General features: G+C 42.4%; 1 protein-coding gene across 2 annotated transcripts in view; it reads left to right on the top strand.

The window, feature by feature from the left end:
- Positions 1 to 599: 599 nt before the first annotated feature.
- Positions 600 to 13,601, top strand: part of LHFPL2 (LHFPL tetraspan subfamily member 2) — a 141,660-nt gene continuing 128,658 nt past the window's right edge. The window contains exons 1-2 of one of the 2 annotated variants that reach the window (XM_075325670.1): positions 600 to 792; positions 1,828 to 1,938. The gene's annotated coding sequence lies outside the window, so the exon portion shown is untranslated. The remainder of the gene's footprint in view (positions 793 to 1,827; positions 1,939 to 13,601) is intronic. The other variant, XM_075325666.1, reaches the window with a different exon arrangement.

The raw sequence follows: 13,601 nt of genomic DNA, 5'->3' as shown, positions 1-13,601 counted from the left end.
TCCCTTCTATGATTTAATAGCTTGAATATCAGCTGGTCTTTGGTTTCCATCCTTTTAGAACAAAGGGATTACTTTAGTAAAAAGACCTAAAGACATCTCCCTGTATTCTTGTGATCTATGGGAGGTAAAACATAAAGCAGGGTCTGTTATACCTCGTGGTTTCTGAAGTCGTACATCCACATCTTTACCAATCAGTCCTCTCTCTTCCACTACAAAAAGGAAATCTAATCTGCGGACTTCCATTTCCTTTTGAGAAAAAAAATAAATAATCGCAAAACGAGAAAAAAAGAAAAGTTTTCAAAGTTTTAACTGTTAAAGGCAGGAGGAAAGACGTAGGGTGTGATGTGCTGCAGCCTGATCTACTGTTACAGATGCTTGTGATTACATTCTCCGCAAACCATTGTCGGAAAGCTTCATTCCATTTCCAATAGCGGTGGAGTAGCAGATGTGAAAATAGGTTTCAAACAAAGTGTGTATGTAATAGTTTGCATGTGGGTAGATGTATATGTATGTAGCTTCAGACTGGTTGTAGGGGGAAATGAACAACGCAGCTACTTTATTCCGATTACTAATCAGTGCACAATCTTACTCCAGGTCTGATATTGAAAACCTGCTGAAAGCAGCCGACTGCTCCGTGTATGAAGGAGACCGAGATCGGCCAAGTGTCCTCAATGGGCCAACAGCTATCTATTGTGCAGACTGCTTCCAGCCTTAAATCCTCTGCGCCAAAGCCAATGACCTTTTAACTCTTAAACTTACATGAAGTAACTCACACCACAGACCAGATGTTGGGTAAGCACCTTCTTTCCTTTCCTTTCCTTTCTTTCTTTCTTTTTCTTTCTTTTTCTTTCTTTTTCTTTCTTTTTCTTTCTTTCTTTCTTTCTTTTTCTTTCTTTTTCTTTCTTTTTCTTTCTTTTTCTTTCTTTTTCTTTCTTTCTTTCTTTCTTTCTTTCTTTCTTTCTTTCTTTCTTTCTTTCTTTCTTTCTTTCTTCCTTCCTTCCTTCCTTCCTTCCTTCCTTCCTTCCTTCCTTCCTTCCTTCCTTCCTTCCTTCCTTCCTTCCTTCCTCCCTCCCTCCCTCCCTCCCTCCCTCCCTCCCTTTCTTCCTCCCTTTCTTCCTCCCTTTCTTCCTCCCTTTCTTCCTCCCTTTCTTCCTCCCTTTCTTCCTCCCTTTCTTCCTCCCTTTCTTCCTCCCTTTCTTCCTCCCTCCCTCCCTCCCTCCCTCCCTTTCTTCCTCCCTCCCTCCCTTTCTTCCTCCCTCCCTTTCTTCCTCCCTCCCTTTCTTCCTCCCTCCCTTTCTTCCTCCCTCCCTTTCTTCCTCCCTCCCTTTCTTCCTCCCTCCCTTTCTTCCTCCCTCCCTTTCTTCCTCCCTCCCTTTCTTCCTCCCTCCCTTTCTTCCTCCCTCCCTTTCTTCCTCCCTCCCTTTCTTCCTCCCTCCCTTTCTTCCTCCCTCCCTTTCTTCCTCCCTCCCTTTCTTCCTCCCTCCCTTTCTTCCTCCCTCCCTTTCTTCCTCCCTTCCTTCTTTTCTTCCTCCCTTCCTTCTTTTCTTCCTCCCTTCCTTCCTTTCTTCCTCCCTTCCTTCCTTTCTTCCTCCCTTCCTTCTTTTCTTCCTCCCTTCCTTCTTTTCTTCCTCCCTTCCTTCCTTTCTTCCTCCCTTCCTTCCTTTCTTCCTCCCTTCCTTCTTTTCTTCCTCCCTTCCTTCTTTTCTTCCTCCCTTCCTTCTTTTCTTCCTCCCTTCCTTCTTTTCTTCCTCCCTTCCCTTCCCTTCCCTTCCCTTCCCTTCCCCATGCCAGTCACTGCCTTGGGCAGTGAGCATGTAATTCTTTCAGGGCCCAAAGAACCTGCCTCAGAAAACAAGTATGGATTGACATACCAACTAACGGTGCCACCAACATATCTTGGAAACAGTATGGACCAAAATATCATCCAATTGGCGGAGGGTGGGTGTTAATCCTTAAATCCAGGGGGTAAGAGGGAACCTGTACCCCACAATCTTTTATACCCCTTCTTACCCCTCCCTCGTATGCCCAAACGAATCACTGCTCTGCCATATTTACCAATGTGGTCATTTTACAACATTTTACAGCTTGTTAATCCCTCACAGTCCTTGGCCCCTGTGCTTTTCGCTATGAGCCCTAGTAGGGTTTTTTGGGGCTTTTTGGCATATGCTTAAAAGGAACCTGTCAGATACAATATACACCTAGAACCACGAGCAGTTCTGGGTGCATATTACTAATCCCGGCCTAACCGTCCCTGTATACACTAGCATAGATAAAGAGATCTGTAGAAACAGTATTTCTAAAGATCTTTTACCGTATGCTAATGAGCGACTGCACTATGCCCCTGTGGGCGTGCTATTATGCTAATGAATGTGCAACATCACAGGATGATCTCACTCACCTCTCTGCTGCCCAATGCTGGATTTCGGTTCAGTGCGCATGATCCCGGAGTTTGGGTCATGCGCACTACTTCAGTTTGAAGCCAGGACGCGTACACCCGGCTTTATAGTGCGCATGACCCAAACTCCAGGGTCATGCGCACTGAGACGAAATCGAGTGTTAGGCAGCGAAGGCAGAGGAGAGGTGAGTGAGATCATGCTCTGACTGCACATTCATTAGCATGTTAGTACACCCACAGGGGCGTACTAATATGCTACTGGGGGCGACTGGCCGGGCAACTAACGCCCAGGGGACTAGTGCCCTTGCTCATTAGTATACGGTAATAGATCTTTAGAAATACTTTTTTCTATAGATCTCTTTATCTATGCTAGTGTATACAGGGACAGTTAGCCAGGGATTAGAATTATTCACCCAGAACTGCTCGTGATTCTGGGTGCATACTGCACCTGACAGGTTCACTTTAAAATAAGCCCTACCTTAAAAATAAACCCTAGTTGCAATTGCGTAAAGGAGTGTTCAAGCAGTTAAAAAAAAAAAAATAAAAAAAAGAAAGCAGACACCCACAAAAGAAAGGAGATATCCCAAAAAAATAAAAAAAATAATTGCAATCACCAGACCCCAAACAATTACAGTTGGCAAGTTTCAATGGTGGATGGGCTCTCACACAACACACAAAGATCTGCGTCACTGTCAGGTCCCTCCCTTTTTAGCTGCATTGCTCTGCAGCTCTCATAAACAGATCGGGTTCCAGTATCACTCCTCGAGTGATACTGCTTTCAATCACCAGGGGGAGCTAACCACTGTAGAACACGGGGGATCTGACAGCGATGCAGATTTGTATGTGAGAGCCCATTCACTTGCCAACACTAATTGTTTGGGGACTGGTAAGTGCAATTCGTTTAGGGGTTGTCTGCTTTCTTGTGGGATTAAACTCGGCAGTACATAGCGAATAATACATGTAAGCAGGTAATTTAAACCATATTAAATATGTACTACCACAATAGGACTGGTAGATCAGATAAAAAAAATGATAAAAAAAGTTTGTTTAAAAAAACTGAAAGTCCTCAGTAGTTGATACCTTCTAATGGCTAACTGAAAAGATGGTAATAATTGCAAGATTTCGAGACTACTCAGGTCTCCATCAGGCATGGTATAACACAAAATCTGAAGAGTCACCATGCCTGATGTAGAGACCTGAGAGTCTGGAAAGCTTGCTATTATTACCATCTATTCAGTTAGCCATTAAAAGGTATCAACCACTGAGGACTTCAGTTCTTTTAAACAAACTTTTTTTTATCTCTACTGGCTAACACGGTACAAAGATATATTTTACCTGTATAAAAAAAAATGTGCATTTGAATCAGTAATCGGATTAATACAAAATGTTGATGTTTCAGAATGTGATTACATTATTATATTTGAATAAATGATGTATTTTTTTTCTACAAGAATAAATGTGGATTGTTGTTCACGGGAAAATATAAACCATCCCCTGGAAATTAAGCCCTAGTGCATCTTTCAGAGCAGAAAATAATATAAGACCTTTTCTTATTTTCAGGGAATCACTGATATTTCATAGAGAACACACATATTTACTTAGACATCAGGAGAAATGATAGGGCCACTTTAATGTTCACCTGAAGAATAAGCAATAAATGTATTGCTCATCCTACAAGAGTTCTCCAACAAAGGAAGCTTGTCACATCCCTAAATACTAATAACCTGCAAATATGGGGTCAATCGGCAGGTTAATTATGTTAAAATGTTGTCTGGTTGTCTTACAGCTGTCGGGAGAAAATGAGCTTCACTCTACCCAAGAGCCTCCATCATTCAGTCATAGAGGCGCAGCCGGAGAGACCTCTCCCCTGTGTACGCATTGAACGGCGGCTGTACGCACGCACTAGTGCAGTATATCTGTGCAGTGTGAGCAGTTGGCTTGAATTTCTTTGCAACTTGATTGGGACTGCTTATCCCCCATCTGGACTATCCTGCGCTGCAACTTTTAATCAATTTTTCTCTGACGTCCACATCCAGGGAAATCATCTACAATGCCATGGGTTGTAAACTTCTTGATTATGTTGTATCCTGTGGACAAAGGAACATCAAGATCTCTGGAGATGAATTTGTAACCTTGAGATTGTTGATATTTTTCAACAATTTTGGTACTCAAGTCCTCAGACAGTTTTTTTTTTTTCCTCTGTTTGCCATGATTAGTATGGCACAAACGGACATACAATGCAAACATTGAGTCAACTTCTCCCCTTTTTATCTTGTTTCAGGTGTGATTTTCATATTGCCCACACTGGTTACTAGCCACAAGGGAGTTTGAACGAGCATCACATGCTTGAAACAAAGTTGCCCCCCCCTTTTTTATCTGTAGGGCGAGGGAAAGTGTCACACCCTCCGTTGTTAGGTAGGGATACTGGTATTATTGAGGGTCATCAGGGCTCCCCCCCCCCCTCTCTCTGTCCCTTTGTAATTGTATCAACCAATTGAGGGGTTATTTGACCCTGGTTTATCTGTTTGGGTGTCTATGGGGTTATTTGAATAACTATTAATAAAATTTACATTTTAATAAGGGTTTGAGGATTTTTGTGAGTCCACTTTTGCACTCTACCCGTATTTTAAATTTTTTTCTTGTTAAATGTTCTAGTACACACAATGGAAATAAATATTTATATGACAAAACGTGTAATTGCAATAATTTTCTGGGAGAATAACTTAATTTCTGTAACAATTTCAAGGGTGTCAATACTTTTGGCCATGACTGTTTATTTTAGGAAAAACTCTAAAACTGCCCTATTCATGTGCTTAATTGCTGGATATGGTAAATTATAACAGTACTAGTTGTAACATGGTTGATTATTTGAGCACTATTGTTTGTTCTGTAATGTGTAGTAAAGTTTACTGTGCTCTATTTTTTGGATGAGCAGCCTGGTATTGTGCGTTGACCATGCTGTGCACCATTAGGCGGAATGTTTTCTCTGCATTGTTTTCATTGGGTCTTTGTAAACATGGAAGGAATGTTATGTGGAAGTGTTTATAGCCTGGTTTATGGTGAGGGAAGCTCGACTTTGTGATGTTAGAAGATTGAACATCCCATATGTGCGCCTTAAAAGCATAGAACAATAAAGCAAAGTCCAAGCTAACAGTTTTAATGGAGTTTTTATGAGATCTGTCAATGTTTGTCTCTGATCCTGATGGTATTAGTGCAGTTAAATCTCCATAATTGACCATATGTTTAATTGAGATTGTAATTTAGAATCTGTTTTTAAAGGTTTACAAAAGTCCACTATAGTTTCCCCATAAAATAACTGGAAATACAAGTTCCATATATGAGGTCTCTAAAAGGGACTCTGACATGTAGATGAAGTCCTACCAGTCTAATACTGGGGGTTACCAAGTTTTAGGGGCTTTATTGGGGGTCCACTAGCATCCACTTCTCCCGTTTTATTACATGGTGTATTATAAAGAGATCTGACGTGTCTAACAGATTTGGGGATTTCAGATAATGATCGGCAGCCATTACTGTGTTTATGCTGTTAATAGCTTACAAATCTGGATTGTAAGGCTATGGCTATGTGTCCACGCTGCGGATTTTGCCGCGGATTTTGCAGCGGATTTACCGCGGATTTTCCGAAAATCTGCAGCAGCGGCACTTCCAAGCCATTTCAATGGCATTTTGAAAATGCTGTGTCCTTGCTGCGGATTTTTCCGCGGCGGATTTGCCGCGGATTTTGATATGGAAAAATCTGCAGCATGTCAATTATTGTTGCGGATTTTGGGTATAGAATGGGGGGGGGGGGGGAATCCGCATCAAAATCCGCGGCAAATTCCCGGTAATCCGCGGCAAAAATAAGGTGCGGATTTGCCACGAAAGTCGCGGATTTTCATGCAGAAAAATCCGCAGGTACATTCTACCGTGGACACATAGCGTAGCTGCGGATTTTTCTGCATCAAAATCTGCGGCTTTCCCGCAAAATCCGCACCTTTTCAAAGGTGCGGATTTGCCGCGGATTTGCCGCGGATTTACCGCGGATTTACCGCGGATTTTGGTGCGGATTTTTTTTTCTTCCCAATTTTGAAGCCAAAATCCGGATGAAAATCCGCAACAATAATTGACATGTTGCAGATTTTTCCGGATCAAAATCCGCACGAAATCCGCAGCGGAAAAATCCGCAGCGTGGGCACAGCATTTCCAAAATGCCATAGAAATGGCTGGGAAGTGCCTGAGCTGCAGATTTTCGGGAAATCCGCGGCTTTTCCACCAGATATCCGCGGCAAAATCCGCACATTTTCCGCAGCGTGGACACAGCCTTAAAAGGAATATGTCATCAGAAAAGGTCGTGTTTTAAAGCACCGCTGCAGCATTTTTTAGTGACGTGGTGCTTTAAATGTAAGTTCCCTGTCCCCTGTCTTATACTCATCTGCCGCCATCTTCATCTTTTTCCTGTATGGCTCCTGTTGGTTTCCGGTAATTTGTGACCTACTGGCAGCTCCACGGTTTCATGGAGCATGCTGACGCTCATAAATTAATGTAGGTCTATGGAAGCCTTGTTCTGGTTCACATAGACTTTTTGTATTGAGCGCTTGTGACATTATGGGCACATGATGACGCCACGGGACCGGAGAGGCATCAAAGAAGGATGGAAACTCTAGGGGGTAAGTATACTGTAAAAATGGAAACGGGGGCAGGGGACTTAAATTTAAAACGCTACTAATGAAAAAAGAAAACAAACGCTGGGGTGGAGCTTTAACCCCTTCCTGACCTTGGACGTACCGATACATCCTATTTTGTAGTGACTTCCTGATCTTGGACGTACATATGTTCAGACGATTGTACTTGCCCAGGAGCTGTATACGCACAATCTGCGCCAAGAGCATGGCTTACATGACAGCCGAGACCTGGTATCACAGCTTAGGGCTGTGCCTGCACTGGTTCTGGTTATTTAACCCCTTAAATGCCATGATCGATGTCAATCTCAACATTTAGGAGGCTGGGAGAGGGAATCCGCTCTCCCGTCTGATCAGCGCCGTGGGCGAATCGGCAGCTATAGGCACATGTCAGATGATCAGATCAGCCAAAATATGCAAGTAAAAATGTAGGCTCATTGTGCGAGCCAACCTCAATACAAGGATTATATCAAAACCTAGAATCTTGATTTAACCCCTTCATCACACAGCCTGTTTTCACCTTCCTGACCAGGCCAATTTTTACAATGCTGACCAGTGTCACTTTATTAGATAACTCGGAAACGCTTCAAAAGATGCCAGCAAGTTTGCAATGCTTTTTTTCGTGACACATTGTACTTAATGGTGATGGGAAATTTAGGATGAAATTTTATTTATTTTTTTTTTTTGTTTTATTTGTGAAAATATCTGAAATTTAGTGAACATGTATGCATTGTCAAACATTTATGCCCTAAACCCCTTCACGATCTTTAACATACGGGTGCGTCCTAGGTCATGTCCCCATCATCACTGTACGCATTGGGGCTCACCATTTCCAATTCAGTATGTTTTTGAAGTATGGGAGGAAACTCGCGCAAACCCAGGGAAAACATAAGCTCCTTGCAGATGTTGCCCTTGGGGGCCCAGTGCTGCAAGTTTGTAGTGCTAACCACTGAGCCACTGTGCTGCCCCCTATATATTACAAACCTTGTCATTTTCACAATGACCATCAGGCCTCATACTAGACTTTTACTTCCTGTTCTGTGTATATGATTCAGTAGCCTCATGATCATCACAGACAGGATTACCTTGCAAGATAACACTTTTGTAAATAATATATAACAGATTGAAGATGCTCAAATGGTACTTACAAACAACTAGGATCAGTCTGTTGCTGCTAATGTTCATGTGAAGAACAGGAAGTAGGAGTCTAATATTCTGGCCAGTGGAAAAATATCACTTTTTGTTTAATTTAATCATATAACGAAAATAAATAAAATCACGTTAAAAAAATTTTTTAAAGAAAAACTGACATTTTCCTTTTTGTTTTGCAACCATGGTGCTCTGTATAGCATTCACAGTCTTTAAAAAGTTGTATATAGGATAGTTAGTGCATACTGCTACACTCAAAGTAGGGTGTGTGTATATGTATGTACAGTTCAGACCAAACGTTTGGACACACCTTCCCATCTCTAGAACAACTGTTAAGAGGAGACTGCAGCAGGCCTTCATGGTAAAATAGCTTCTAGGAAACCACTGCTAAGGACAGGCAACAAGCAGAAGAGACTTGTTTGGGCTGAAGAACACAAGGAATGGACATTAGACCAGTGGAAATCTGTGCTTTGGTCTGATGAGTCCAAATTTCAGATCTTTGGATCCAACCACCATGTCTTTGTAGAAAAGGTGAACGGATGGACTCTACATGGCTGATTCCCACCGTGAAGCATGGAGGAGGAGGTGTGATGGTGTGTGGGGGTGCTTTGCTGGTGACACTGTTGGGGATTTATTCAAAATTGAAGGCATACAGAACCAGCATGGCTACCACAGCATCTTGCAGCGGCGTGCTATTCCATCCAGTTTGCGTTTAGTTGGACCATAATTTATTTTTCAACAGGACAATAACCCCAAACACACCTCCAGGCTGTGTGAGGGCTATTTCACCAAGAAGGAGAGTGATGGGGTGCTACTCCAGATGACCTGGCCTCCACAGTCACCAGTCCTGAACCCAATCGAGATGGTTTGGGGTGAGCTGGACCGCAGAGTGAAGGCAAAAGGGCCAACAAGTGCTTAAGCATCTCTGGGAACTCCTTCAAGACTGTTGGAAATCCACTTCCGGTGACTACCTCTTGAGGCTCATCAAGAGAATGCCAAGAGTGTGCAAAGTAGTAATGAAAGCATAAGGTGGCTACTTTGAAGAACCTAGAATATAAGACATATATTTTCAGTTGTTTCACACTTTTTAAGTATTTCATTCCACATGTGTTAATTCATAGTTTTGATGCCTTCAATGTGAATCTACAATTTTCAGAGACCTGAAAATAAAGAAAACGCTTTGAATGAGAAGGTGTGTCCAAACTTTTGGTCTGTAAAAAGATACTAAAATTAAATTTTTTTCATGTATATTAGTCTTGTCTTTCTTTTAAGCAGAGGCTCAGTCTGCTTCCCACTGGTTTTGTCATCTGAGCCTTGTCAGATCTCATGGCTCGCTCTTTCTGAACACTCTCACTACCCGCCATGCGTAATTGGATTTTAACACTACTTCCGTTACAGTCATCTGGAAGCTATTGAGAAATAAACTTTTTTTTTTTTTGCGTAATTACTAATTGTGGTTTATCCAGTCAGTGAGGTTGTTAAAGCATTGGGACTATAGAAATCTCATCCATATTTTGTTTTCACACTGTCTATTCTGTATGCGGCTTGTTCTTTTAATGAGTGGGATGACTCTTCAAAACCCGATTAGTGCTATAGGCTGCAATGACACTGCGTCTCTCCACAAGTCACTGTAAAATCATATCTGCAAACCTAATGTTCCCTACAGAGAAAAAAAATCAAATGCAATGCCAAAGTGTGGGGGAGGATCACATTAGCAACCTATAGATAGCTATCTACAGTGGCATGTAAACCTTTGGGCACCAAACAGTTAACAGCTAAGCAAGCTGAAGATCAAATGATCTCTAAAAGGCATAAAATAAAAGATGACACATTCCCTTTTGTATTTTGGGAAAAAAAGGTTTTATTTTTATCTATTTACATTTTAAAATTAACAAAAAATGAAAATGGGCTGATGCTAAAGTGTGGGCACCCTGCATGGTTAGTACCTTGTAGCATCCCCTTTGAGAAGTAACACAGCTTGTAAACGCTTTTTGTAGCAGTCAAGAATCTTTCAATTCTTGTTTGAGGGATTTTCATCTATTCTTCCTTGGAGACGTCTTCCAGTTCTGTGAGATTCCTGGCTCGTCTTCCAGTTCTGTGAGATTCCTGGCTCGTCTTCCAGTTCTGTGAGATTCCTGGCTCGTCTTCCAGTTCTGTGAGATTCCTGGCTCGTCTTGCATGCACTGCTCTTTTGAGGTCTAGCCACAGATTTTCAATGATTCTCAGATCAGACTGAGGGCCATTGCAAAACCTTCAGCTTGTGCCTTTTGAGGTCGTCTATTGAGGATTTTGTATGTAGCCCCTTCTCTTGTACAGCACCATGGAATCAATGGTGCTATATAAATAAATAATAATTTTAATGTGTGTTTAGGATCCTTATCCATTTGTAGAAGCCATCCTCTTTTCAACTTCAGCTTTTTTACAGATGGTGTTATGTTTGCATCAAGAATTCATTGAAACATTTTATGGCATGTAACAACATGTTCTCTTGTTGATGATATGTGCTTGCTGACATCAAATGAAATGTTTAAAAAAAAAAAAAAACTACAGTAATTGAAATTTCACCAAATCCATTCTTCCCTTTTTACCTGTGAAATGTTCCCTGTGCCATTGGTTGCAACACAACCCCATAACATGATTAATCCACCCCCATGCTTAAAGGGAACTTGTCACCAGATTTGTCCCCTATAAGCTGCGGCAACCACCAGTGAGCCCTTATATACAGCATTCTAGAAGGCTGTATATAAGTGCCCAGGCCGAACTGTATAACCTAAAAAAACCCCCATCTTTTATCATACTCTCCTGCAGGACAGTCTGATCCGATGGGTGTCCCTGGTCTCGGTCCTGCGCCTCTTATCTTCTTGCGATTGCCGTACTCCTTCCCTGCTCCGTGTGGATAGTGTTTTATGTTGACCACACAGAGCTCCTGTACATGTGCACTTCTCTCTGCTCTGCTGCAGGCAGATCAAAGTATTGTAGTGTGCGGGGGCGGTCTTTGACCTTTCCCCGCACCTGTGCTTAAGGGTGCGTGCCCACGATCAGTATTTGCAGCGGTTTGGATGCAGCATACCTCAGCTGCGTCCAAACCGCTGCGGTGTACAGTACAAGCATAGTGGATGGGATTCCTAGAAATCCTGTGCCCACTGTGCTTGTTTTTTCCGCAGCAAACGCAGACCTGTGGAGCGGCTTTCCCAACCGCAGTATGTCAATTGTTTGTTGCGGAATTTCCTGCTTCCTCCGTAGGGAGAACACAAGCGAGATACCGCAGCGCACTGAACCCTGATTGTGGGTACTGACAGCTGTGGTCTCCAGCTTTCTCCTGCGGAGGAGACACGCGGCCCCCCGAACAGAACTCGCTGCGTTCTGAACGCAGCGAGTCCTAATCATGGGCACATTCCCTTACAGTACATAAGTTTTCTTTTCAGCAAAGATGACACTTGTGGCATTGGCTTTCTCCAATCTCCCAGTTGAAAACGCATGAATGCTTACCCAAACTTGAGCGCTCAGGTGAATAGGGAAGTCTGGAGGGATAGTCATCTACTGAGTGAATATTTGGCCGCTAGCTGTCCCATGTTTATGGTCCTCTTTGGCTGCTATGCCGCCCACACAAGTGTGCTGGAGTTTTCTCTGTAACAAAGTACAATTGGAATAGTGGTTTCTGTATGGTAGCGATGGGCATATGGACATAGGGAGCTATGGTTACATCTATATAGTGCCAATTCTAATGGAATGAGACGAGAGTGAAGTCCACAAAGGTTTGCAGGAGGGCTTAGCGGCCTCATTAATCCTACATCATAAAATGTTATGTGTCAGCGGGTTACAAATCATCTGCAATATCAAAAGAGAATGACTGCCGTTTTAGGGCTTTTCAATACATTGTGTACATTTCCTCAAAAGACGAGCATGGGTTGTTGAGTTCAGTTATACCGCTTTAGTACCTGAGAAAATGAAGGAAAAACAATCTTTGCAGGAAAAACAGTTGGGAAAGGCACACACATAAATTCCAAGAAAGATGGTTCAGAAGGTTTATGCCTGACGAACTATTGACTGTTCAACAAAAGCAATGGATAAAACAAGAAATAAAAACCACAAAATGGAATGAACCTCGTGTCTCAGCTTCAACCCTCATTGGAAATGGCTGTGAGCACAGCAGAAATGGCGATCGTTTCAATGGGAAATTCTCAGTCCTTCAAAAAGTGATCAGGCAATGCAGGTATTGTTTCGATCACTGGCAATGTTACAGAAGGACTTAACACAATTTTTTTTAATGGTGACAACGAGGGATTGATAAGGGCACCATCAAGCCTTACCCCTCACCATTTGCCATAGTGCATACTAAAAGTTAATTATTACTTCCGTTTTAGCCTAAATTTGTCACATACTTCCAGGAAAACATTAAAATAAGAACAAAATTGTGTTGGAAGTTGTTTGTAGCCATAGATGGGATTGTATAGCAGAAAATTAGCTTTTGTCATCACTTCTGTGCCTCACTAACAAACTGGCTTACACCATTTCTTAGCCACTGTGTTTAAAGAAGACTTGTCGTTTCAGTTAAAGGGACCCTGTCAGGTGCAATATGCACCCATAACCACGAGCAGTGCTGGGTGCATATTGCTAATCCCTACTTAACTGTCCCTGTATCTAGTAGCATATATAAAGAGATCTTTAGAAAAAGTATTTTTAGAGATCCTTTATGATATGCTAATGAGCGCCAGGACTATTCACAAGAGCATTTGTTTCCCTGACTAGTCCACACACAGGGGCGTGCTAACATGCTATTCAATGCCCATTGCCCAGCATCATCATCTGTGATGTGTGTACCTGTGTCTGTTGTCACCGCTTCAGAATACCGGTTTAGGGTCAGTGCACATGATCAGAAGTCCTGGCACTTCCGGTCATGCGCACTAGACCTCTCTGAAGCCAGGATGTGTACACCTGGCTTCATAGTGCACATGACCGGACGTGCGGTGACTTCGGATCATGGCACTTAGATTACATCCGGCGTCTGAGGTGGTGAAAACGGATTCAGTTAAGCGCATCACCTCTGATGATGCTGGGCAATGGGTATTGAATAGCATCTTAGCAGGCCTCTGTGGGTGTGCTAACACGCTAAGAGGCGGACTAGTCCAGGGAACTAATTCCCTTGCTCATTAACATATCATAAAGGATGTTTAGAAATACTTTTTCTAAAGATCTCTTTATGCTAGTGTATACAGGGACAGTTAGGCAGGGATTAGCAATAGGCACCCAGAACTGCTCGTGGTTCTGGGTGCTTATTGCACTTGACAGGTTCCCTTTAAGGTCACATTAACGCAGTATTTTTGTACCAGTGTTTCATAAGTGTTTGCCAAAGTCAAGAGTGGCATTTGCAGAGAAAAACT

Source organism: Anomaloglossus baeobatrachus, chromosome 1, assembly GCF_048569485.1.
Source record: "Anomaloglossus baeobatrachus isolate aAnoBae1 chromosome 1, aAnoBae1.hap1, whole genome shotgun sequence".
Taxonomy (NCBI): Eukaryota; Metazoa; Chordata; class Amphibia; order Anura; family Aromobatidae; genus Anomaloglossus; species Anomaloglossus baeobatrachus.
The sequence above is the reverse complement of the archived record's forward strand: the minus strand, read 5'-3'. Positions and strand labels throughout refer to the sequence as shown.